The 27,180-nt window shown below is 43.1% G+C and overlaps 1 protein-coding gene, 1 long non-coding RNA gene and 1 pseudogene across 3 annotated transcripts in view; 1 reads left to right on the top strand and 2 right to left on the bottom strand.

Annotated features, from left to right (window-relative positions):
• COA1 (cytochrome c oxidase assembly factor 1) overlaps positions 1–27,180 on the bottom strand; it is a 205,469-nt gene that overhangs the window by 112,669 nt on the left and 65,620 nt on the right. The window lies entirely within an intron of this gene.
• LOC141144656 (uncharacterized) overlaps positions 606–27,180 on the top strand; it is a 30,048-nt gene continuing 3,473 nt past the window's right edge. Inside the window, exon 1 of the long non-coding RNA XR_012244432.1 lies at positions 606–729. This is a non-coding gene — a long non-coding RNA (uncharacterized lncRNA). The remainder of the gene's footprint in view (positions 730–27,180) is intronic.
• On the bottom strand, positions 10,014–10,129 carry LOC141146384 (5S ribosomal RNA; annotated as a pseudogene).

The raw sequence follows: 27,180 nt of genomic DNA on the forward strand, positions 1-27,180 counted from the left end.
AAAGCAGGCTTAAATCTGATTGGTAGTTGCGAGAAAATTTCTGGCACTGACATTTCTTTACATGACGCTTTCTGTGACAGACAGTAAAGAGTCTCCAATACATGTGTCTCCAGATTACTGACAAAAGGGGGTTTTTGGATTAATGTACTACAGCTATGCTTGTACAAAAGACTGACGCATAAGGTTATATTCACTGTGTGAATCTTGATGCTTCATTTCTTTTTTATTTTGACTAGAGTGTACATATAAAAGTTCTGCAATTCAAACTATTTTGTTCCATATGAAAGCACTGTGTATTACATATGGTTTTAAATGTGGTATCTGTGTGTTCCTTATCTGACACCTTAAATGAGTATATACGTGCAACTTCCTGTCAATGCAATACACGGGAAATTGCGGTCATTCTTAGCATATGCTTCCTGTTTGCGTGCAAAGATCTCATCCACCCAGAATGATGTATATTGATGTGAAATGAAACCATATACAGACATTCAGTCTAGATCACAGTTTTGCTGATATCCATCTTGTTGAAGAAAAATTAAGAACACTGCAATCAGTTCGCTCAACACCTAGTAGTCAAAACACCTAATGAACAAATACTTTGCAAAACGCTAAACCACGCCTGCCATCAATCTTTCATCTGGAAGCATAATCCTGTAAATCTGTCTCTAGAAACTAATGAGACTGAAAAAGTCTTCAAAGCTGAACAAATTCATCTTTTTTCCACATGTAAGTTGTAATTTTGTATCGCTCCATCAAACTTTTTAGGGTATAACAGGACATGATATATTTGGATCTTAAATTTTAATCCAGGAATTATGAAAAGAAGCATTGGCATTGATCAGATCTACAGTAAAATAACAGCCCCTTCCATTCTGACCAGCCTTTTCCCCAAGAAGAAACCTTAGTTGTACAATTGAAAACAATAACACACATTCACAAAATGGGGATGGTACTAATCTCATAATCTCATAAGTGAACACTTACCAGCCAATAAGACTGAGCCAATTTGATTGTTTTGCAGGCTGGCTGGTAAGTGTGCTGGGAAATCTTTTGTTTGTATGTGATGTGCATTGCCCTTCCATGTGCACCTTGCTGAAAAGGCCAGTTATATGTTGGGGTGGTTACCACTTTTTTGTATAGTTGGATAAATTGTATGCAGGGATGCACTGGATGCCTTCGCTGCCATTGTGCTTTTGCCGAAAGTCACGTGTGTCCCTGTGTTTTTAAAGAAGTGTAAACCCTCGTTATTTGTTTTTTTTTTTAAATAACAAACATGTCATACTTACCTCCACTGTGCAGTTCGTTTTGCACAGAGTAGCCCCGATCCACCTGTTCTGGGTCCCCCGGCGGCGCTATCAGTTCCTCCCTGCCTCGGTAAACCCCCTAGGAGAAGCGCTCTCCCTGGGGGGGTTTACCATGCAGGCACGCTCCCAAGTCCAGCGTTTGCGTCCATAGACAAAGAATCCTGGACTCGGCCCTCGGCCTCGGGAGCCAATGGCTGCGCTGCTATCAATTTATCCAATCAAGAGCCGAGACAACAGGCAGAGAGGTAGAGCTAGTCTCCGCTAGAGGAAAGAACGGGCTCAGGTGAGTAAAATGGGGGGGCTGGTCAGCGTCTGAAGTTTTTTTTTGTCATCATTTTTGCATTAAGGTGAAAAAATACAAGGGTTTACAACCCCTTGAAGGAGGGGTGGGTTTCCTCCAGGCATAACTGCCCCTAATCTTTCCATTCTTATATGTGCTCCTACTATGGAAGAACTGGAAATTTAGATTTAGGACCGTAGCATATACAGTGGTCCTTTGGCATGGGCACTGTGGCTTACGCATATATTTGCAAATGTGTGCATACAAAACCCTCCGTTTTTACCATAAACTGTTAGACTGGGTCAATTTGGTTGTTTTGCAGGCTTACTGGTAAGTGTGCTGGGAAATCTTTTGTTTGCGATATTAATCTCATACCACTGGTCACATAATCTCAGATCAGCATTTGGTCGTGTGCCTGACATCAGAAGAAGCCCTGAGGATTTTTTAAGGAAAGACAACTATCATTTATCACTTATGAATTTATAGGAGCAGGATGGTAAGAGCAGCCAGACTATGGACTCTAATTAATGACTCAACCCACCTATTGACCATCAGCACAATTGCCAGGAAAGTGGCACTGATTAAACTGATTTACAACCTTCAGGAGAAAAGTAAAAGGGGCAAAGTGCCTATTACGCAAGTTTATTGGATTTTTTGTTTGGTAGCTTCCCTTTACTTCAGAAATATTGTAAAATTGCCTGAAACACGCAGCTATTTTTTTTTTTTACTCTCACTGCACTTTAGTTTGTATATTCACTTTGAGACCCAACATACATATAGCTCTAAAATATATGTTAAAGTTCACAAAACTGTCAGGTGAATGTTTTCTTTAACTGACCTTTCATCATATAAAAGGAAAAGTATATACACACCGATTTATAAAATGTGAACGCTGCTCCTATTAAAATGTAGAAAATCTTATGGATTACTATGGGGAGCAATTTTAAGAGGCAGGAGTGTGGATGCTGATTATGGCTTCTGATTGGCTGCTGTTAGCTGTTATTCATAGGCCAGCACTGAGAGTTCATGCCTCATTTTGTCATTACATGCCTTTATGCTCCTCCAGGGATGGAAGTGTTCAGGTAATCACCTTTCTTAAAGTGATTGTAAAGTCTCGTTTTTTTTTAAATAACAAACATGTTATACTTATCTGCTCTGTGCAGTGGATTTGCACAGGGCAGCCCATATCCTCCTCTTATTGGGTCCCTCTTCGCTACTCCTGGCCCCTCCCTCCTGTCCCGTGCCCCCACAGCAAGCAGCTTGCTATGGGGCCACACGAGCCAATCTGCAGCTCCGTGTGTCCATTCAGACACAGAGCTGCCGTTTAGTCCCGCCCCCTCTCTCTCCTGATTGGCTAACTGACTTTGACTGACAGCCATGGGAGCCAACTGCACCACTGCTGTGTCTCAGCCAGTCAGAAGTGAGAGTCCCGGAAGGCCGAGGGACTTATGGACATTGGTGGACAGAGATGGGGCTCAGGTATTAGGGGGTGCTGGGGCGGCTGCTGCACACAGAAGGTTTTTTATCTTAATGCATAGAATGCAATAAGATAAAAAACCTTCTGCCTTTACAACTCCTTTAAAGTGATACTAAACACACACTTTTTAATTTACATTGTCCCTTCTATTTCTGTATGCGGATGTTGGCACTGGAATTATTTTAATAAAGTACTTACCTTTTTCCTAATTGATATACAGTGTCACATGACCCCTGTCTGCAGTTAAACATAAGCGGGAGGAGCTTCTAGTCCTCTGCTGCTGGTCATATGTTCAAAATAAAAGAAACAGCCTTTGGAATACAGAGTAAAAATAAATAATTAATATCAATAATATCAAAAGTTTGTTTAAATTGGCATACAAATATATATTTAAAATCAAATCTTTATTTTTTTTTTTACAATAACATGGTGTGGGTTGATTTCTGCCAGTCACAGGCTGTGTCACGCCCCTCCACCCTTTGTCTTAGAATATGAGGGAGGTGAAGCCTCCATCAATCTACATGTAATATCCCACCTCAATTGTGTTTAGCTAGTTAATGAGCATGGAGGGGGAGAAAGTGAGCTATCATTTACTACTGTGTATACACCAACATGTACGACTCTATAGTCACATTGGCTGCTCAGATATGATAGGGAGGAAATGTTCAGCCTAAAAACTCACTGAAAACTGAGCATGTGCAGACACTGCAAAATCCCTAGCTGCACTGTGACATGAACAGGAGGGGGAGATAGAGAGCAGCAGGACTAACCAGTTTATTTGCAGAACACAGAAAACGAATCTCATAGTGATTGAGTGAGTATGAACAGCATGTAATACAACATTTATTGATCGTTTTTTATGATGTGGGTTTAGTTATACTTTAACTTTGATAAAAGAGTGGTATAATGACTTTTTTTTTAAAAGGCAGAGACAAGCAAAAAAAAAAAAAAGGCCAAGAGGCAAGAGGCTTATGATATTAAATTGTTTAGGCACTGGTCACTGGGAATTCTTGCTGTGAAGCTGTTTTGCACTCTTCTTTACTGTGTATCGATGCAAGAGAGGAAAATTAGAAGAAAACTCTACATTAAAGCTAAACTCCAGGCACAAAACTTTCATTTCCACAAAGGGTATAAATTCTCAATGTGTGCACCAAATGCCTTTGCAAAAACATATATTAACCGCTTCAGCCCCGGAAGAGTTGGCTGCTGAATGACCAGGCCATTTTTTGCAATGTGGCACTGCATCTCTTTAACTGACAAGCGCGCAGTCGTTTGGCACTGCACTCAAACAAAATTGATGTCCTTTTCCCCCCACAAATAGAGCTTTCTTTTGGTGGTATTTGATCATCTCTGTGGTTTTTATTTTTTGCGCTATAAACAAAAAAGAGCGACAATTTTGAAAAAAACACAATATTTTGTACTTTTTGCTATAATAAATATCCCCAAAATGTATTTAAAAAAGGAAAATTTTTTCTCAGTTTAGGCCGATATGTATTCTTCTACATATTTTTGGTAATAAAAATCGCAATAAGCGTATATTGATTGGTTTGCGCAAAAGTTATCGCGTCTACAAAATAGGGGATAGATTTATAGCATTTTTATTATTATCATTTTTTTTACTAGTAATGGCGACAATCTGCGATTTTTATCGGGACTGCGACATTATGGCGGACACATCGGACACTTTTGACACATTTTTGGGACCGTTGGCATTTATACAGCGATTAGTGCTATAAAAATGCACTGATTACTGTAAAAATGTCACTGGCAGGGAAGGGGTTAAACACTAGGGGGCGATCAAAGGGTTAACTGTGTTCCCTCTCTGTGTTCTAACTGAAGGGGGGATGGGACTGTCTAGGGGAGATGACAGATCGCTGTTCATACTTTGTATGAACAGACGATCAATCTCTTCTCCCCTCAGAGAACCGGAAACTGTGTGTTTACACACACAGATCCCGATTCTCAGTGTGTAACGACCAGCGGGCACTCGCATCGGCTCCGGGGGCGAACAGCGGGTGCGCCTCTAGTGGCCACAGGTGAAGCGACGTTACATAACATCATTTTGCCCAGCCGCGCCATTCTGCCGCAGTGAAACTGCAGTGGCTGGTCGGCAAGTGGTTAAATTGTAAAAGTAGCAGTGACATCATCACTGGGCAGTGCAGAGAGCCGACCAAGAGGGAGTGGGAGGGACTCAGCAGCTCCATTCACTACAGGCTAAAGGAGGAGTGAATGCAAGACCAGTCACCCTGCACAAGGAGAGAGAGCATCAGTGACCGATCTTTATTACAGAAGGCTCCTGCATAGGTGAAAAGTCTCACACTGTATTACTGCACATATCTGGAAAAAATACACAAAGCACACCAAAATTCACACACAACTCTTGCATTTTAACAATATTGATTTATCCCGGAGTTCAGCTTCAAAGTGGTTTTAAAGGCTCAAGTTTTTTTTTAACTTAAAGTGGTGTTCCACCCAAAAAATAAATACATGAAAATTCCTAAAAAAAATAAAAAAAAACATTTGGAAATTTTTTTTTTTTTAAACTCACCTCTAAATGCCTGTTGCTAGGGGGTCCCTCGTAGTCTGCCTCTTTCAGTGCCTTGGCTGGTGACATCACTTCCCCCTCGGCACAGGAAGGACTCGGCTCTGCTCCCTCCCTCTTGTCAATCACCTGGGACCCATTACAGGTCCCAGGTGACTGAGCGGCCAAGCACGGCGCGTGGCGCCGCTCGCGCATGCGCAGTGGGTGCCCGGCTGTAAAGCCACAGCCCGGCGCCCACAGTTGCAATGCCGGTGCCGCCGAACGGAGGGGGAGACGAGCGGGGCTTCGATCCCCCGCATCGCTGGACCCTGGGACAGGTAAGTGTCCAATTAAAAGTCAGCAGCTGCAGTATTTGTAGCTGCTGACTTTTATTTTTTATTTTTTTTTAATGGGCCCTCCTCTTTAATGCATTCTCTGCATTAGGTAAAAAAAATTTTCTGTGCAACAGGATCCCCCAGCCCCCCCCCCCACCCCTTATACGCACCTGAGCCCATCCTCGATCCAGCGCTGTGCCCAAGAGCAGTGCCTCTCTCTGTTCTCTCCCTCCTCACAGGGTAGATTGATAGCAGCGGGAGCCATTGGCTCCCGCTGCTGTCAATCAAATCTTGTGACAAGGGATCGGGGGGCGGGGTGAGGCCGAGCCATCTGTGTTTATGGACACAGGCAGCACAGCTTGGGATCGAGCCTGCACGGGTGCCCCCATAGGAAGCTTCCTATGGGGGCACTCACCAAACAGGAGGAGCCAGAAACGCTGGCATGGGACCCCAGAGGAGGAGGATAAGGACTACTCTGTGCAAAATCATTGAACAGAGCAGGTAAGTATAACATATTTATTATTTAAAAAAAAAAAAAAGCTTTAAAATCACTTAAACAAGGTTTTCTTACTTTCTTAGTTCATGTAGTTATTTATTGGTCTATTTCAACTCCTATTTCTGTACAAGTACTACTAATTAGACAAAATCAGTGTTGTCACTTAAAGTGGTTGTATACCCTTAGATATATCCAGTGACGTGAGTGGGCTGATAAACAGAGATGAAAAAATCCTCCTACCTAATTTGTATGTGTTTATCTGCAGCACTCTGTTCTATATAGTACATCCGTTTAAAGTCCAAAATTTATAAAGTTTGTCTGAGCTGTTAGAAAAAAGGGGCGATGACCTGAAATTACATTCTGCAGAGCTCAGTGAAGAGAGCTCTGAGAGCTGATTGGAGGGAAGGGACACACCCGCCTTCACACAGCACACAGGAACAGAACTGAGACTATCAATCAGCAAGAGGTCCCTCCCGGTCACCCTTTTTTCTCTTGATGTCAGGAACACTTGATAGAAGTGATTCATGCTGATAGCAGAGGAATGAAGCAGCAGACAGAAATTACACTTGCTCCTCATTGAGAGTACACAATATAGAGGGATATGCTTTGTTCATATTTCATGTCTTAGGTTTACGACCACTTTAATCTTGCCCCCCTCCCCCTTCTGAATGAGATACGTATTAAGAAATTATTTAATGAACATAAGACCAGTGAATAAATCAGCATTGCACACTATAAGTGTGACAGGTACACTTTGTGCTGGTAACCAATCAGATCCATACATTTCAAAAGAAAAAAAAATGTTTTTAAATCAAATGCTGAGCCACTGCAACATACTGCAAACAGTGTCAGCTCTTTGTTTAATTTCAAAGATTCAAAGCATTTGCTATAATGTGAAGAAATGGAGTTTGAAATGTCAAGCCACTTGTATTAGGTAACAGTATATATACAGTATACACCTGTCTTTGTAACTTTTTTTCATAACTGTGGTCTAGTCTCACTAAGATACAATGTGACTGGCCGGCGCTATAAACACCGCAGAGTTTTAGAATATATGCCAAGACGTACTTATGCAAGAATGTAGATGCTCAAACAGATTTCTTGGGTACTGGCTGGGCATGAAAGCAATTGAGTCATGAAAGTCAGTAGTGAGTCAGTCATAAGTCAGCCACTTCCTTTCCCTGTCTGAACTGTATAATTCTCCTTATCTGGCATACTAAAATGCTATATGGCAGATTTATTCAAAGAAAACACAATTTTTATTCAGCTGAAATTCTGAAAGCTATGCTTTCACACCCAAAAGTTAAACATATTTATGTAATCGGCAAACATAATAAAAATCGTTCTGGCTTTCAAAAAATATCTATAGCATCTTAATGTTTTTCCATGGAAAATATTTAAAATCAAAGTGGAATAGTGTGAATTATTATATTTCAACATGTGGCTGACTTCCAGTGAAGCTACTGCACAGAATGAAATGTCAGCCAACATTGGGGGAGATTTACTAAAACTGGTGCATTCAGAATCTGGAGCAGCTGTTCACAGTAGCTAATCATTTTCTAACTTGTTCAATTGTTCTCTAGCTTGTTCAATTAAGTTTTGACAATAAGATCACTGTCACACGGGGAGAATAAAGGGTTCAAACCCTCTTAAAAACAGACAGGCGGACTCCACCAGACCACCCATGTAAAAAGGTCCTAAAACCTAGAAGTTGATTGGTTACTATGCACAGCTGCACCAGTTTTAGTAAATCCTCCAATCCCAGAGGACACCAGTTATGGAGAAACGCATCGGGCAGAGCTGGAGTGTGACGTCATCACGCACCAGTGCACTTGACAGTCCTGCTTTCTTATGCAATATTACGCTATCCTGGAGAGATAATAGGATTTTTATAACAGCTTACCTGTAAAATCCTTTTCTTTTGAAGTACATCACGGGACACAGAGCCATAGTAATTACTATGTGGGTTATAGTCCACCCTCAGGTGCTGGACACTGGCACACCCTAAACAGGAAGTTGCCTCCCTATATAACCCCTCTCATACAGGGAGCATCTCAGTTTTGTAGCAAAGCAATACACGTGTATACTAGAAAGAGGGGCAGGACCTCTGTGTCCCGTGATGTACTTCAAAAGAAAAGGATTTTACAAATAAGCTGTTATAAAAAATCCTATTTTCTTTAATCGTACATCACGGGACACAGAGCCATAGTAATTACTATGTGGGATGTCCCAGAGCAATGCCAACTGAGGGGTGGGAGACACAACAAAAGTAGGGCACCATGAGATCAGAGGACTTATACTGCTGCCTGCAGTACACTGCGCCCAAAGGCGACGTCCTCATGTCTTTTTACATCCACCTGATAGAATCTGGTAAATGTATGGATTAAAGACCAAGTTGCGGCCTTGCAGATTTGAGCAATGGAGGCTTGGTGATGAACTGCCCACGAAGCACTAACAGCCCTAGAGGAGTGTGTTTTGATTTGAGAGGGTAGAAACTACCTCTTTAAACCATAAGCTAGAATGATTACTTGTCGAATCCATTTAGAATAGTAGATTTCCATGCTGCCTGTCCTCTTTTAGGACCTTCGGGCAATACGAACAAAACATCCGTTTTCCGAATCTGAGCAGTCGTCTTTAAGTAGACTGCTCTCACCACATCAAGAGAATGTAGTGATTTTTCTTCCATAGAACAGGGTTCTAGAAAAAATGAAGATAGAATAATATCCTGGTTTAGATAAAACCTGATACTACCTTTGGTAAAAAGTTAGGATGAGGACGCCATACTACCTTATCCTTGTGAACAATAATAATATGGCTCTTTACAAGAAAAAGCAGCCAATTCTGCCAAATTTCTTTGTCAAAAAAGGACCAAGGGAATATGTCGTATCTGTCCAAAAAAAGGCTGTTTTGTAATGAGGGCAAAAACTAAATTCAAGTCCCAAGGGTTCAGGGGTGACCTAACTGGGGATTAAGCCGTGTTACCCCCTGAATAAAGTTACGAACCAAAGAAAGCGAAGCAAGTGGCCATTGCAATAAAACCGATAAGGCCGAGACCTGTCCTTAGAAAGCACTCAAGGACAGCTTTATTTCTCACTCCATCTGCAGAAAGTCAAGGATTCTACCTTTGACCTACCTGTATTTCCTGGGGTGCAACCCCTGGTTTCACACCTTGAGACATATATTTCCCAGACTCCATAATATATAATTATCGAGGCCGGATCCCTTGCATTAATCAAGATAGAAACTACTGAACCTGACAGCCCACGTTTCTTCAGAGTGTGGGTCTCAATAGCCAAACCGTTAAATTTAGCGTTTAAGATAGGGTATGATTCACCTTTCTCTGGACCGCACAACTTCTTGTGCCCCCTTGGTGATTAATATAGGCCATTGCTGTGGCATAGTCGGATTGAATCCTGGCAGGACAATACCGTAAACTGAGCGTTCAGGCCCTCAGAACTAAGTGCTCTGCCTGAATTTCTAGAATGATAATGGGCAAGGTCATTTCTGATCTGGGCCACTTCCGTGGTAACTGAAGGAAGGATTTTCCCCTTTGCAGATTTTTGGATATTAACCATAAACTGAGGCTCCGGCGTACCCAGCCTACAGTACCTGTTTTTTCCAGGTGGTCCATCCGGGTGCTAACCAGGCCCGACCCTGCTTAGCCTCCAAGATCAGACGAGATCAGGCGCTTTCAGGGTGATGTGGCTGTAGGATAATGTTTTGTAGCAGTCTTGAATGAAACTGAGCATAAGGAAGGGCCTCGAATGAAGCCACCATCTTTCCCAACAACCTCACGCAAAGTTGAAGAGGAATTCATCTTGCTTCGACCACCTAAATCAGTTCCTTTAAGGCGCTGATCTTTACCTGGGGCAAGAATACCCTTTTCTGGGTGTACCTATGATCAGACCCAAGTATCTTAGCCCTTTTCATGGTTTTAAAGAAGATTTCTCCTAGGCTGAGAAACCGACCTAGATATTCCATAGTTACATAGTTACATAGTAGGTGAGATTGAAAAAAGACACAAGTCCATCAAGTCCAACCTATGTGTGTGATTATGTGTCAGTATTACATTACATATCCCTGTATATTGCGGTCATTCAGGTGATTAGGCCCGACCCTGCTTAGCCTCCAAGATCAGACGAGATCAGGCGCTTTCAGGGTGATGTGGCTGTAGGATAATGTTTTGTAGCAGTCTTGAATGAAACTGAGCATAAGGAAGGGCCTCGAATGAAGCCACCATCTTTCCCAACAACCTCACGCAAAGTTGAAGAGGAATTCATCTTGCTTCGACCACCTAAATCAGTTCCTTTAAGGCGCTGATCTTTACCTGGGGCAAGAATACCCTTTTCTGGGTGTACCTATGATCAGACCCAAGTATCTTAGCCCTTTTCATGGTTTTAAAGAAGATTTCTCCTAGGCTGAGAAACCGACCTAGATATTCCATAGTTACATAGTTACATAGTAGGTGAGATTGAAAAAAGACACAAGTCCATCAAGTCCAACCTATGTGTGTGATTATGTGTCAGTATTACATTACATATCCCTGTATATTGCGGTCATTCAGGTGATTATCTAATAGTTTCTTGAAGCTATCAATGCTCCCCGCTGAGACCACCGCCTGTGGAAGGGAATTCCACATCCTTGCCGCTCTTACAGTAAAGAACCCTCTACGTAGTTTAAGGTTAAACCTCTTTTCTTCTAATTGTAATGAGTGGCCACGAGTCTTATTAAACTCTCTTCTGCGAAAAAGTTTTATCCCTATTGTGGGGTCACCAGTACAGTATTTGTGAATTGAAATCATATCCCCTCTCAAGCGTCTCCTCCAGACCCTTTATTAGCTTTGTTGCCCTTCTTTGTACTCGCTCCATTTCCAGTACGTCCCTCCTGAGGACTGGTGCCCAGAACTGGACAGCATACTCCAGGTGCGGCCGGACCAGAGTCTTGTAGAGCGGGAGAATTATCGTTTTATCTCTGCAGTTGATCCCCCTTTTAATGCATGCCAATATTCTGTTTGCTTTATTAGCAGCAGCTTGGCATTGCATGCCATTGCTGAGCCTATCATCCACTAGGACCCCCAGGTCCTTTTCCATCCTAGATTCCCCCAGAGGTTCTCCCCCCAGTGTATAGATTGCATTCATATTTTTGCCACCCAAATGCATTATTTTACATTTTTCTACATTGAACCTCATTTGCCATGTAGTCGCCCACCCCATTAATTTGTTCAGGTCTTTTTGCAAGATTTCCACATCCTGCGGAGAAGTTATTGCCCTGCTTAGCTTAGTATCGTCTGCAAATACAGAGATTGAACTGTTTATCCCATCCTCCAGGTCGTTTATGAACAAATTAAATAGGATTGGTCCCAGCACAGAACCCTGGGGAACCCCACTACCCACCCCTGACCATTCTGAGTACTCCCCATTTATCACCACCCTCTGAACACGCCCTTGTAGCCAGTTTTCAATCCATGTACTCACCCTATGGTCCATGCCAACGCACCTTATTTTGTACAGTAAACGTTTATGGGGAACTGTGTCAAATGCTTTTGCAAAATCCAGATACACCACGTCTACGGGCCTTCCTTTATCTAGATGGCAACTCACCTCCTCATAGAAGGTTAATAGATTGGTTTGGCAAGAACGATTCTTCATGAATCCATGCTGATTACTGCTAATGATATCATTCTTATTACTAAAATCTTGTATATAGTCCCTTATCATCCCCTCCAAGAGTTTACATACTATTGATGTTAGGCTAACTGGTCTGCAATTCCCAGGGATGTTTTTTGGGCCCTTTTTAAATATTGGTGCTACATTGGCTTTTCTCCAATCAGCTGGTACCATTCCAGTCAATAGACTGTCTGTAAAAATTAGGAACAACGGTCTGGCAATCACCTGACTGAGTTCCCTAAGTACCCTCGGATGCAAGCCATCTGGTCCCGGTGATTTATTAATGTTAAGTTTCTCAAGTCTAATTTTAATTCCGTCCTCTGTTAACCATGTAGGTGCTTCCTGTGTTGTGTCATGAGGATAAACACTGCAGTTTTGGTTACTGAAGCCCCCCGATTCACTCGTGAAGACTGAGGAGAAGAATAAATTCAATACCTTTGCCATATCCCCATCCTTTGTAACCAGATGTCCTTCCTCATTCTTTATGAGGCCAATATGGTCTGTCCTCCCTTTTTTACTGTTTACATACATATTCCAGGTAGTTGAATGTGGTGACCATACTTTGGTCTAAGCAGGCTACCGACTGGACTATCAAGAACAGATTGTCCAGGTAAACCATAATCGTTATACCTCGGGCCCCTAATCTGGCTAGAAGAGGGGCCAGAACCTTTGTACACACTCAAGGTGCAGTAGCTAGACTGGAAAGCAGAGCTACACACTGAAAGTGAAGATTTTCCACCTTGAAAAGTAAATATTACTAGTGAGCGAGGAAATAGGCATATGGAGGTATGCATCTTTGACGCCAGAAGTTCTCCTTCTTGTAGGATGGAAATAACTTACTGGATTGACTCCATGCGAGAAAAGAGTGGTTATTTATTCAGGAATTTAATTTATATTTTTGAGATCCAGAATGTCCATTTGGATTTAACCAAACCCCAACCTCTGCTCTTACATGGGGGCTACCATGATCACTTTTTGCCAAAAGATAGTCCAATGCTTGAGAGAAAGACTTCTTTTTCCCTGGATCCTTAGGAACATTTGATCTGAGAAAAGGAGGAGATGGGAACTCTTGGAACTCCAGTTTGTACCTTGGAGCTATTGAGGAAGTCCCCCATTCGTCTTGACACTCTTCCTGCCAGATCCTTGAGACCTGCAAAAGAATTCCTCCCCCAAGACCTCTTTTGTCCCTGGGGTTAACCCTGAGGTTTACCTTTTGAACCTGACGGCGGAAGCTGTCGTGACTGCCTGGAGGCTGATGCCCCTGGCACAGAAGAAGGAGCTTTAAAAAACGAAAAATACATTTATTCCTTTTCTTAAATGGCAAAAGGGGTACTTTTTCCACTAGAATTTCTTTGGATGTACAGGGGGTCCCCGGGTTACAAACAAGTTAGGGACTTTAGGTTTGTTCTTAAGTCGAATCTGTTTGTAAGTCGGAACAGGTACATTACAAGTGTAGCTCCAGCCAAAAAAACTATTTTTAAGCTTTTTGGATGGCATAGGGAAGGGTTAACACCGCTGTAACATTTGTTTTGCTGTGTGTGCCCCTGTTCAGAAGATTTCACCTCACTTTCTGTCCCAATGACAATTGGATTTTGAAAATTTTGGGTTGTTGTGGAAACAAGCCTTGGTGATAAAGCATCAGTGGAGGTACCTTTTCCCCAAAATAGCTCTTACAGGAGAGAATTTCCCTTCCTAGGTGTAGATTTCCTCTCACTTCCTGTTGTTTGCCTCCGTTTGTAAGTAGGAGTCATTTGTAAGTCGGATGTTTGTAACTAGGGGACCCCCTGTATTATCCAAAACATCCCAAAATAGCTGTTTCACCGCAAAAGGAAGACTAGCCAGGAGCTTCTGCATGGTGCTTAGTGAAGGGAGCAAGGCCTGAAAGATAGAATCTCTCAAAGCTATTGCAAACATAAAGCTGCCAGATCCTGGGCCTGCTGAGCAGGGTAACCTTGAACACCTGTTTAAACTGGTCTCTCACGATTAAGCAATTACTGTCAGCCCAGGCTGAGACACTCAATTTGCCAGAGAAAAAAGTGTTTTTTTTGTTTTTTCTTTAGTAGGAATTCCAACTTTTTATCTGTTCGATCCCCAAGCATTTGAGCATTGTCTGCTGGACAAGTCAAACTCTTATTCACAGAGGATATAACAGTGTTAATTGCTGGTATAACCTACTTAGTGAATTTCGTCCACCATAGGATAAAGTGTGAAAACTTTTTAAGAGGGAAAATAATGCTTATCTGGGTGATCCCCTCAGATACAAAAAAGCTTTTCTAACAATGAAAGAACAGAAAAAGGCATGCGCAGCTTGAGGAGGCTTTAGCGAACCAAAACACTCAGTTAAGGGTACATAAATGTGGAGCGGACCATTCAGCAAGAAATTGCACCATCAATCTAGCATATGCTAGGCTGCCTTTGTTTAAAAATGTCTTGCCCTACCATCATGAATAGCCATGCCATGCTACTCCCACTGTTGGGAAATACATAATTTTGCAAGCTGGTCCTTCTCAACCCACTACTGAGTCTCACTGTTTATTCTCTACCCTTTATGTCACATTCTGTATGCTGATCTATTGTCCCTGCATAAGCACAACACATTTTATGCAAAACAGCTACAAAAGATGATCAGGTGCCTGCTGCAGAGGGCAACAATAGAAGGATAGCAAGATAATTTGAGTCCTGTATCATAGCTGCTAGGAAATTACTCCTGGGAGAAAGTGACATGAAAGTAAACAGCGAAAAAAATCCATAAGGGGCCCTTTCACACTGGGGCGGCGTCGGCGGCAAAGCGATGATATTGTAAGCGGCGCTTTACCGTCGGTATTCGGCCGCTAGCGGGCGGTTTTATCCCCCCCACTAGCGGCCGAGAAAGGGTTAAAAACCACCACAAAGAGGCGCTTTGCCGGCAGTATAGCCGCGCTGTCCCATTGATTTCAATGGGCAGGAGCGGTGAAGGAGTGGTATACACTCCACTCCTTCACCGCTCCGAAGATGCTAGCAGGACTTTTTTTCCCGTCCTGCTAGCGCACCGCTCCAGTGTGAAAGCCCTCGGGGCTTTCACACTGGAATCAAAGCAGCGGCACTTTCGGGTCGGTTTGCAGGCGCTATTATTAGTGCAATAGCGCCTGCAAACCGCCCCAGTGTGAAAGGGCTCTAATGCCCCGTACACACGATCGGACATTGATCGGACATTCCGACAACAAAATCCATGGATTTTTTCCAACGGATGTTGGCTCAAACTTGTTTTGCGTACACACGGTCGCACAAAGTTGTCGGAATCGCCAAGAACGCGGTGACGTACACCACGGACGACGAGACTAGAAAAGGCCAGTTCAGAACCAAGCGCTGCACCCTTTGGGCTCCTTTCCTAATCTTGTGTTAGTAAAAGTTGGGTGAGAGACGATTCGCGCTTTTTCAGACTCGTGGTTTTCAGATCGTTTTCTGCTGTTCAGTTTGTGCTTGTGGGTTTGTATCTGCTCTTCAGTGCGTGCAAGCAAGCTACGCGTGACTTTGTCATTGTGTTCTTGTTCGATCGGTACTGTTTTTCAGGTCGCTCTTCACAGGCCTTGCTGTTCTTCAGTGCGTTCTGTTACTTCGTTCTGAGCAGCCGACCGTTTTCTAGCCATGTTGCGTATACGTACTCCTCGTAGAGTTCGTGCTGTGCGGGGGCTTGGTGTTGGGGTCCTGACCTTGACACAAGTCCAGTCCATGAACAGGGTGGGGAGGAGTTCATGGACCAAGAATTGGTTGCTTCAGCGTGACCAGTTCTCTCATATGCCTTTGCGCCGTGAGATCCGTGAGAATAATCCTGATGATTTCAGGAACTTTCTCCGGATGACGGACCCCGTATTTCACCATTTGTTGGCTTTGCTGACCCCCTATATCAGCAGGCAGGATACCTGCATGAGGCAAGCCATCACTCCGGAGCAGAGGCTCTTCGCCACCCTGCGGTACTTGGCGACGGGGAGAAGCCTGCAGGACTTGAAGTTCTCGACAAGCATCTCCCCCCGGGCTCTGGGGATCATTATCCCGGAGACCTGTTCTGCCATCATCCAGGTCCTGCAGAAGGAGTATACGAAGGTAAGATTTTTATCCTTTAATATCACATTTTATTGTATTTAATGTTTGATAATATATTGTATTTCTTTCCTCATTCCCTAATTACCATGATTGGAATATGCTGTGATTGTCCCCTTTGTTCTCATGCATGCTTGATATTTTTGTAATTATTTTTGTTGTCCTTCATACATATTTGCCTTCACTTACCTCCCCAGCATGGTCTCCTGGCCCTATATTCACCTCATGTAGTCACTTAAAGTGGGGTTCCACCCAAAAAACAAAAATACCTGTAAAAATTCTAAAAAAAAAACAAAAAAACATTTGGATATTTTTTTTTTTTTCACTTACCTCTAAATGCCTGTTGCTAGGTGGTCCCTCGTAGTCTGCCTGTTTCTTTGCCTGGGCTGGTGACATCACTTCCCCCCAGGCACAGGAAGGGCTCCGCTCTGCTCCCTCCCTCCTGTCAATCTTCTGGGACCCAATACAGGTCCCAGGTGATTGAGCGGCCAATCACAGCGCGCGGCGCCACTCGCGCATGCGCAGTGGGTGCCAGGCTGTGAAGCCACAGCCCGGCGCCCACAGTTGAAATGCCGGCGCCGACGAGCGGAGGGGGGGACGAGCGGGGCTTCGATCCCCCGCATCGCAGGACCCAGGGACAGGTAAGTGTCCAATTAAAAGTCAGCAGCTGCAGTATTTGTAGCTGCTGACTTTTAATTTTTTTTTTTTTGACGGCCCCCCTGGGTGGAACTCCTCTTTAACAATGTATTTTATCAGCTCCATAGTAGTGCTTTACCCCAAACACTCCTAAAATGTTTTGAAATGTGATTTGTGCTTTAAATTCAGGGAGAGTGCCAGAGGCTTTTTTTTGGGTGTCCCCAAATCATTTGGAACCCTCCCTTCCCCCAACTGCTAAGTCAGCTGATACCAATTCTCTATCTATCCTCAATCATCTATTTGCTGACTTTGCCAAGCCCATACACACTATACCCATCTCTTTTGTGCTCAGATGTATGGATGAATTCCCCAAAGCATGTAGTGCAAGGGCCTGCCTGTATACTTTAAAATGGTAATGTTTAAAGTTTTTGTATCCTATTATTATCTTGATAGGTAATACCAGAATGTCCAAATGTGCTCAAATGTGTACAGTGTGTATTTATATCTTTGTATTATGACACTTCTTACCTGTCCAGTGGGCTTACAATAGTGTAACTAAGGAGGGGCTGTTCAAAGTAATACCCATTATTTAGGCATTCATCTCTCAATGAAGTGGAGAGGGTTACCTGTCCAAGAGTCTCCCCCCTCCCTCTATAATGTTAGAAATGGCCCATGAGGGGGGGGGGGAGATACGATCGGTGTACCTTATACTTTGGTCTTTAAAAATTCCCATAAATAAATGTTATCTTGATGTTGGCCAAGAATGTTTGTGTCTAATCTGCTTTCCATGTTTATGTGCAAAAAGACTAATTTTTGTTTTTGTTTTACGCCACAGTTTCCTTCCAGGCCACAGGATTGGCAGACTGTAGCCTCCCACTTTGCCCAGCAGTGGGACTTACCTAACTGCGGAGGGGCAATTGATGGGAAACACGTCCACATCATCCCACCACCCAACTCGGGGTCGTACTATTATAATTATAAGGGGTTCAATAGTATTGTGATGTTGGCGGTGGTGTCGGCTACTTATGAATTTCTGTATGTGGACGTGGGGAAGAATGGCCGGATGTCCGATGGTGGAGTCATCGCCCAGACGGAGTTCTACAGGCGTCTCCAGAATGGCAGCTTGGACTTGTCACCTCCAGAAGACAATGTGGAAGGACTCCCATTCATCTTCATTGCGGATGAAGCTTTTGCGCTGGGGGACCATCTTATGTGGCCATTCCGGATGAGGACCCTCACCCCGGGTCAGAGGGTTTTTAATTACCGGCTGGCCAGAGCCAGAAGAGTGGTGGAGAACAGGTTTGGAATCATGGCTAGCCAGGTTCCGCCTATTTCTTACACCGATACATATGGCGGAGTACAAACTGAATCACATTATCCTGGCGTGCTGTGTTCTACACAACTTTTTACGGCAACATTCTGCCAACTATGCTGGCTCAGTTGGGCCTGAGGCCGGAATTCAAAATGAACCAACCCTGACGGCGCTTGAAAGTGGCCATCCTGGCTTGCCCCCCCTGAGTGCCCGCGATGTCCGGCTAAGATACCTTGAATTCTTTGCGGGTAGGGGGGCTATCAATATGCCAGACAATGTGTAAAACCTTTTTCAAATAAAAAAAAAAACAAAATAAGCAAATCTTTGGTGACATTTACTGCCTGTGTTTGTTTTAGCTGACCCTGACAGAAATGTGGTGAGTCCTGAAAATGGCGTGATTGTGTAAACTTACAAAGCACTGTTGGGTGTTATTTACTAAAGGCAAAGACACTTTGCACTACAAGTGCAGTTGAAACTGCACTTGTAGTGCAACGTGGATTTGCCCTTAGGAAATAACACCCATTGTCACAGAAAGCAGCAATTAGAGCACCCCAAAAGTGTTGTAGCGTTGAGACAATAATCCACACATTCTTGATTAACAATCTTTTTAATACCTGCACAATCACATGTGCATTTAGAAAAGATTTTTAAAACAAACCAACATGTTTGTTGTATAACAATTTTTGGGGTCACATTAGAAAAAGTAGGCTAAAACAGGCATGTTTAAAACCAACAAGAAAGACACAAATCTTGAACTTACAAAGTTCACATTTGGTAGAACTTGAAGGCAATATCAGACATGAGTATTTACAAACTGTGTTTGATATTGTGTTCAGAAGGGGTGAAGTCACCCCTGGAAAAGCCAAATTTTGAAGATGCACACAAATAGCCGAATGTCAACATGTGCTAGCTGCCATCATGGGGGATCAAGGGACGTGTTTGGGGGGTGCAACCCCTTCCTCTCAGCTACTTTATTATTGAGGAAGAGGTTGCACCCCCAAAACGCGTCCATTGATCTCCCGTGATGGCAGATAGCACATGTTGACACACTGTGTGCCTCTTCAGAATTTGGCTTTTCTCCAATTTGACAAAAAATGTTAAAATTGTAGCACACCATAAAACAAAAGGATTTGGAGGGGTTTTAAACTCTCCCCAATACATAAATGATGTTCTTTTTTTTTTGAAGAACATCATTGATGTTTTTCTTGATGTTTTCCAAGTCCCTATTACACCCCATGATCTCCCCAATCAGGATCTGTGCACTTTCCGAGATGAAAGGATCTGGATCCACAACATCACGATCACCTAAAAAGATAGAAACCAAACAAAAACAGGTATTATAAATATGCCGGCATCCGTCTCTTACCTGAGCCTGTGGTCGCAGACACTCACCTGTTGTGGTGACAATTTCCACCACGTCTTCCTCCTCCTGCTCTGTTTGTCTTGGGTGGATTTCACCTTCTTCCTGAGGTGGGGGGTCTCTGGTCTCCTCGGATGAGGGGTGTCCTCAAAGTCTTTTCTCCCCTATGTAAAAAAAAATGGTATACTTAGCACACAGATATTTGATGGCAGAACTATAAATATGAAACATTGTTTGGAAATGGGGTACAATTTTTTTGTGGGCAGAGTTCCAAGATGTAGCATTTTTCTTGTCCTTTGTCAAGCTTGAATACTTTACCTGTCTTGTACAAGGTTCACAGATGGAGACACCCCTATAGTATACACTAGAGCACCTGTGTGGGCCCCCTAATAAAAAGGGTGTTCTTGTGTCCCACACTAGTGCTCCAGCGTCCAGATGTCTAAACAGCTGCTGAGTGTTCTCTCCTTACACAGAATCTAGTTTGCATTTCATTCTAGTAACAAACCCATCTACACAACCAAATTATTTTCAGACAAGTAGGCCCTAAAAAATGTGGGCAAATGCATATGGCCAAAACAATGGTGTTTTATAGGCTGAAAGAAAAATGTTTGAAACGAACGAATAATGTGCCCATGAACATGCAAGTTGACATTTTAAACTGGATAACAGTTAAGAAAAGCACATGGAGCAGCACGAACATAATAAACACAAAAAGACTAGGAACACAGCACAACTACTTGCTTTTTTGCAGCACTCTCCGGATCTTTCTGTACTGCTCGTGCTCTCTTAATTTTAGGTCTGACCACCGTTTCCTGAGCTGATCTTTCGATCGTCGTACCCTGAAATTCCGGTGCAGACTTTTGACCACTTTCGCCATGATCTTGGCCTTTCGGACATTGGGGTTGGGGTAAGGTCCATACTTCCCGTCATAGTCGGCCCTCTTCAGGATGTCCACAATATCCAACATCTCCCCAAAGGACATATTTGATGCCTTAAATCGTCTCCTTCTGGATCGGGACATTTCTGCCTCCCGGCTTTCCTCCTCCTCGTTGGTGTAATTATCAGACACCTGCTCTGACTCCGCCATGTGCTCTTCCCCACTGCGCTGAACGAGAAGGGGCGGGGAATAGACTAGAAAGAACGTCAGGAGCGGACGGAGTTTCACGCATGCGTAGTGTCTATAAAGCGTAACACGCGTGCGTAGTACATACGATCTGCGAGCGGAGGAAGGAGTAACGGAGGCGCCGATTGTGATAACGAAAGTAAGATTTAACATTGGGCCTATACTGCTTCGAGATTGAGGCCTGTATTTGCACAAGTTTAGAAGACTTTAGGCTGACATTAGGGTTTGTCTTGTGTTGTTTCTTGCAGTGAAAATGGATATCTTGAAAGATAAGGACTTTATGGCAATCTTCATTGATATGTTCAGGGAGCTGCCCTGTCTATGGCAGATAAACCACCCTGAATATAAGAATCAAACAAAGAGGAAGGCAGAGCTGGATAATTTGTTGGAATTTGTGAAGACGATGACCCCTCTGCAGACATCACCTATTTGAAGATCCTAATTGGTGGCCTGAGGAGCACTTATCTAAGGGAGCACAAGAAGGTCCAGGATTCCCAGAGATCAGGAGCTGCAGATGACATTTATCTCCCCAGGCTGTGGTACTATGACAGGCTGCATTTTCTGGCAGGTCAGACTGAACCCAGGCCAGCACTCTCCAGTCTTCCTTCCAGGCTTCCTTCCCCCCCAGCTGAGGCTTCTGAAACCCAACCTGGGCCTTCCAGGCAGCAACATGTGGAGGAGCCCAGCTTGAGCCAGGTATAGCATTCCTCTAAATATTTCTGGTTGTCCCATCAATGATATTAACTAGATGTTAGTTTGGAGTACTAATTTATGATTGTGATGATGCAAAAACTACAACCATGTCCCTTTTTCATACACAGGGAAGTCTCAGCCAGGAGGTGGCCGGGCCAAGCAGGCTGCCCAATACCCAGGTCCCTCCCCTACACCTTCAAAGACAAAGTGGCAGGAAGAGGAGTAACCTGAAGGAGGCTGCCATAGGCCTCTTTTGGAAGGCTACAGAGGCCCTGAGAACTTTGGTCCTGGAGGACTTTGCTGGCATAACTGCCTGCAAAATGCTGCAGATGGAGGAGGGACAACGACTCCTGTGTGAGTCCTTAATTTTGGAAGCTCTCAATAAGGGGTTGAGGGGCCAAATAACATGTGCTACCCACATTTGTAACCTCACACATAGTCCTCCTCCTCCTCCAGGTCCTACTACTCCTCCTCCTCCTCCTCCAGGTCCTACTCCTCTTCCTGCCACATCTCCAACACCAGAGCCACAGCTGGGAAGGAAGCGTGGAAAGAAGACCAGAGAGTGATGGCCCTGGGTCTAGTCTTGTCTGGAAAAAGATGCAGGCTCTTGTAGTACCACAGCCTGGGGACACAGATGTCATCTGCTGCTTTCCGGATCTCTGGGACTTCTGGACCAGACTGCACTCCCTTAGATATGGACTCCCTCAGGCCACCAATTTTGCAGGAAAAGATTTGATGTCTGCCCTGGGGGTCCAAGGCTTCGCCAACTTCTGATGTTTCTCCAGAGTTGCCTCCCTCTTTGTTTGGTTCTGAGCCCTTAATAAAGGATTTTTTGTTTCAATTATACTCGCCTATGTGTGTTTTCCTTAAAAAAGGACAGTTTGTTTGTGAGGAGGAAGGTACATTTCAAAAATACAATGTGAAATTAACAAGGGACACCAACACCAAGCAACCTCCTTGAGATTAAATAATACAAGATAATAATGGTGTTGTGGTAACTTGACACACAAAACACACACAAAAATATTATGGAGTAAAACTAAAAATAAAATAAAACAAAGATCAGCCTTGAAAAAAATACAAACCCCCCCAAAAAAAAACAGCCTTGAAAAAAAAAATAAAATAAAACAACAAAAAAGAAATTTTGTCAGATGTGACGAGTCAAAATATATTGAGGGAATCACGATAAATAATAAAGAAAGAGGTTTGTGAGAAGTCTGTGTGAATATGAGCAGCAAAACTACTTCATTCTTCTCGCATTATAAAGAAGAAGAGAGTGCGCTGTATTAAACCATTTTTTACATTGCAGCGTGACGAAAGTGCTGTATCCATTGCGAACGCTAATTTTACCAGACCGAACTGTTCCGTCTCGGAATTTCTTCTGAGCATGCGTGGCACTTTGTGCGTCGGAACTGGCCACACACGGTCGGAATTGACGCAATCGGATTTTGTTGTCAGAACATTTTATAGCCTGCTCTCAAACTTTGTGTGTCGGAAAATCCGATGGAAAATGTCCGATGGAGCCCACACACGGTCGGAATGTCCGACAACACGCTCTGATCGCACATTTTCCGTCGGAAAATCCGACCTTGTGTACGGGGCATAAGAGTGCTTCAATCCAGGATATAATGTCTTAAATGAAGGTTGATATGATTTTAAGGCACATCCTGATTGTTGCTATAGCCTGATTATTGGCCGTGGCTTATCACAGCTTCCTCTGGTCCTTGTTCCATCGGTGCCATAGACTGCTCTCTACACCAGCTCCTCCACTGGTGATGTCTGATCCCTATGGCCAGTTCAGCTGTCCCACACCACCACTGAGGCTTTTCAGCATGGGGATACATCTGGGACCTTCCAGAGGAGTGCAAACAAGCAGGCTCAACCACTGACGGCTGTGTGTGTACCTCTGGTACTTGTCTGGGTCAAGCTTTTTATTTTAATTGATTAACAATAAACTTTATGTTTACATATTCAACAGAAGTTCATCAGACTATGCCTTATAATCATATCAACCTTCATTTACGACATTATCATCCTGGACTGAAGCGCTCTTATGGATTTTTTCGCTGTTTACAACATATTTATACCTCTTTTTGTTAGCTAATAAAAAATGACTGAGACAGAAAATGTCTTGCTCTTCTGTCTTGCAGATTTTCCACCTACCCCTGCCAAGACTTGGCTAATGTCAGGGCTTAGGAGGGTGAGCAGCTGCCTGTGTCTAGAACCCAGAGGTTCCAACTCTACTAGAAATGTCAGAGATGATAAAAAACAAGGTCTTTTACAGCACAGCGGGGAAAAGAATTTTCAAACACACGCAGCTTAAAGAGGAGTTCTGCACCCCATCCCCCCCCCCCCCACCACCACCACCACCACCCAAAAAAATTAAAAGTCAGCAGCTACAAATACTGTACCTGCAATTACCTGTCCATCGATCCCGCAATGTCGGCACCCCAGCCGATTTTCCGGCTTTTGGGTGCTGCTGCCGCCATTCGTGGTAAGGGAAACCGGCATTGAAGCCTACTGCGCATGTGTGAAATGCGCTGTGCTTTCTAACTGGCCCAGTGGCAGAGGAAAGAGGAGGGAGGCCGAAGTCAGTCTCCTGGAAGTGGGTGATAGGTACCTGTCAAAAACAGGTACCCGCTTCCCCCCCCGAAAGATGCCAAATATGGCACCGGAGAGGGGGAGGAGGCAGATAAGCTGAGCTTCCCTTTTTGGGTGGAACTCCGCTTTAATATGATCATATAATATACTATGTAAGTATGTTAACTTGCACTCCCAGCACACCTTGTGTTAATAAGAGCTTATATATGTACTGTTAGACCCCTTTCACACTGGGGTGGTTTTCAGGCACTTTATCGCTAGAAATAGCCTCTGCAAAGCGCCTGAAAACCGCCTCCTATTCGTTGCAGTGTGTCTTTTCACACTGGGGCGGTGCACTTGCGAGACATTATGAAAAGTCCTGCAAGCAGCATCTTTGGGGTGGATTGGGAGCGCTTTAGCGACCCAAAACGCCCTGCCCATTGTAATAAAGGGGCAGCTCTTCCAAACCGCCTGAAAAGCAATTTGGAAGAGTTTTTACCCTTTTTTTGTGTAAAAACCGCCCCGCTAGTGGCTGAAAAGCATCGCTAAAACTGCGAAAATAAGCGGCGCTTTAGCGCTAACGGCCGGTGCTGCCAGTATGAATGTACCCTTTAAGTGATTGTAAACCTCACCTTGTAAAACAACCCATTCAGTTTAAAATAGAAATGAAAGGCAAAACATTTGTGTATAGATATAAAAATATATTATAAATACAGTAAAACATTGATTTGAGAGCGTTTTGCAAGACAAGCAAAATTTTTAAATAAATTGATATACTTGATATACAAACAAAGTCTTGATATACAAGTAGCATCAAGTCGCAACTGAGTATAAAAGAGAAGAGAGGTGCATCTAAGTGTAGTAATATGGTTACATTTATTGAAGGTTCAACATTTAGCAAGTCACATGGTTGATGACCATCCTCCACACCACCATCAACGTTATCCCTTCCACGAGCGCTTCAAGCCTTGCTTTCAAACCTCTCTACTGCAGGGCAGTCTTCCCGGTCACAATTACAGACTGACAGCGGTGAGAGCCGGCGGTGCGGAGGACAGTCTATGTGGACAGCTTTACCCCAGATGCCTGCATACTTAGATGTGCCTGTTTTAATCATCAACCATGTGACTTGCTAAATGTTGAACCTTCATTAAATGTAACCATATTGCTACACTTAGAGGCGCCTCTCTTCTCTTTTATACTCTGTAGCTCCTGCTGGATTTTGCTTTTAAACCCCTTGTGGAAGCTGCCATTTGTGGATGGACATTTTATGGTTACACAACCTATCACATTGCTATAATCTTTTTTATGCACTATAATCTGAAGGACTTATGGATAAATGGTTGTGGAATTAATCATCTGAGTTTCCATTATTTCTTATAAGGGGTATCCACTTTGATATACAAATGCTTTGGATTACAAGCATGTTTCCGGAACGAATTATGCTTGCAATCCATGGTTTTACTTTACCTTTTTTCCCATTTTTTTAAAATTAGTGATTACATTCCCTCTGTTCTCAGCTACCCCGAGCTGGGGTAGGAGAAGCAACAGCACACTGGTCTTCCCAGAGAATGGCTGTGCGGGGGGGTCATGACAAGTCTGATCATTGGAGGAGAGCAGGTTGATTTTCAGAACAGCTGGAGAACTGACCACAGTGTGTTCTGCTTAGTGTGGTCAGTTTTTAATAGGAAAGCAGAGGGACTGGCAGGAAAATCAGGGATTTCACACAAAGGAAGCAATACAAAGAGAACAGGATCCTTTTTTTTATACATGTACATGGTACAGCAGCCACATATCAGGAATATGGAATGCCTAACCCTTTTGTTTACAGAGAGGCTAAAAAATAGTTTGCAAAAGCACTGTGTATCATAAACAGTTTCTGTTTTCGTTTTAAATAAAATGCTGTTTTCACGCTTTTTAGCATCTCAGCACTGATGATCTGTTCTAAACTATTTTCAGCCACTTTCTGTCCACAAAACAAAACCCAGCAGAGGTTGCACATTGTTTAGAACAGGCTCCATTATAGTGACAAATGTGCAACACAAATTTGCAATGGGTTCTGCGGTATGGTTGCTTGTAGCTTCCAATGGGAGCTCATGCAGAAGGGTGCCATTACAGCAGAGCAATAGGGATAGAGAGAACATTCTCATCTCATAACTTCCCAATTTCTAAACCTTTATGGCAAGATATTTTATTATTAAAAGCAAAAAAAATGAAAAAAGTTTTTGAAAGTAAATGCGAAAATTTATATGAGATTTTAGTAATTCACTAGCGGTTTCCTTTGGGACAGACAATGGGACGGGAAGAATCTCAACAGGAATGGAAACAATTAAAACCTATAAAAAAAAGTTTTTATAGTCACAGGGAAATTACACATTTAATCATAAACATGGGGACGTGCACACGTCAAACCTTGATTGTAAAACTTAAATGTCTTTATACATCATTCAATTATATAAGGCAGTTTGTGATGTTATGATGTATCATGCTTTTGGTTACTATACTCTCATTTTGTACTGGGCTAATGGGTGGGAGGGGGAAGAGGGATATTGGCTGAACCATGTCTGCCCCTAAATTTTTGCTGTCAATCTCTTATTTTTTTTATTGATTTATTTCAGGTATTTTTATAGGGCCATAAATTTACGCAGCGCTTTACATATACAGTATATTGTACATCAGTCCCTGCCCTCAAGGAGCTTACAATCTAATTTCCCTAATTCACATTCATGCATATACATACCAGGGCCAATTTAGACAGGAGCCAAGTAACCTATCAGCGTGTCTTTGGAGTGTAAGAGGAAACCAGAGTACCCAGAGGAAACCCACGCAGGTACAGCAAGAACATGCAAACTCCAGGCAGGTAGTATCATGGTTGGGATTCGAACCAATGACCCTTTTGCTGGTAGGCAAAAGTGCTAACCATTACACCACTGTACTGCCCAATCTTTGTCTTTACCTATATGAACCAAAGCTATAAAGCAATAAATGTGTTTTAGGCTCCATGCACGTTTTTTTAAGCTCCTAGAAGCTGCTATTAGCATTTTTTTTCTGCTCCTAGAGCTAAATAGTGTTATCCTATGTGTCCATGCACACTACTTTAGGCTATTAGTATTTTTTGAACTCCAGGAGCAGAAAAAAAAATGTTTTTGTAGCGTTTCTTGGAGCGTTTTTCCAGCAGAAAAAAAGCTGAATGCTCCTAACTGCTTCTAAATGCTACTAACAGCTTTTCTGAGGTTTTTTTTCTTTCTTTCATTACGTACTGCAAAAACGCTAATAAAATGTTAATGCTCCTAAATGCTTCTAAATGTTTCTTAAAACTA

The sequence above is a fragment of the Aquarana catesbeiana genome, linkage group LG05 (assembly GCF_042186555.1).
Source record: "Aquarana catesbeiana isolate 2022-GZ linkage group LG05, ASM4218655v1, whole genome shotgun sequence".
NCBI lineage: Eukaryota > Metazoa > Chordata > Amphibia > Anura > Ranidae > Aquarana > Aquarana catesbeiana.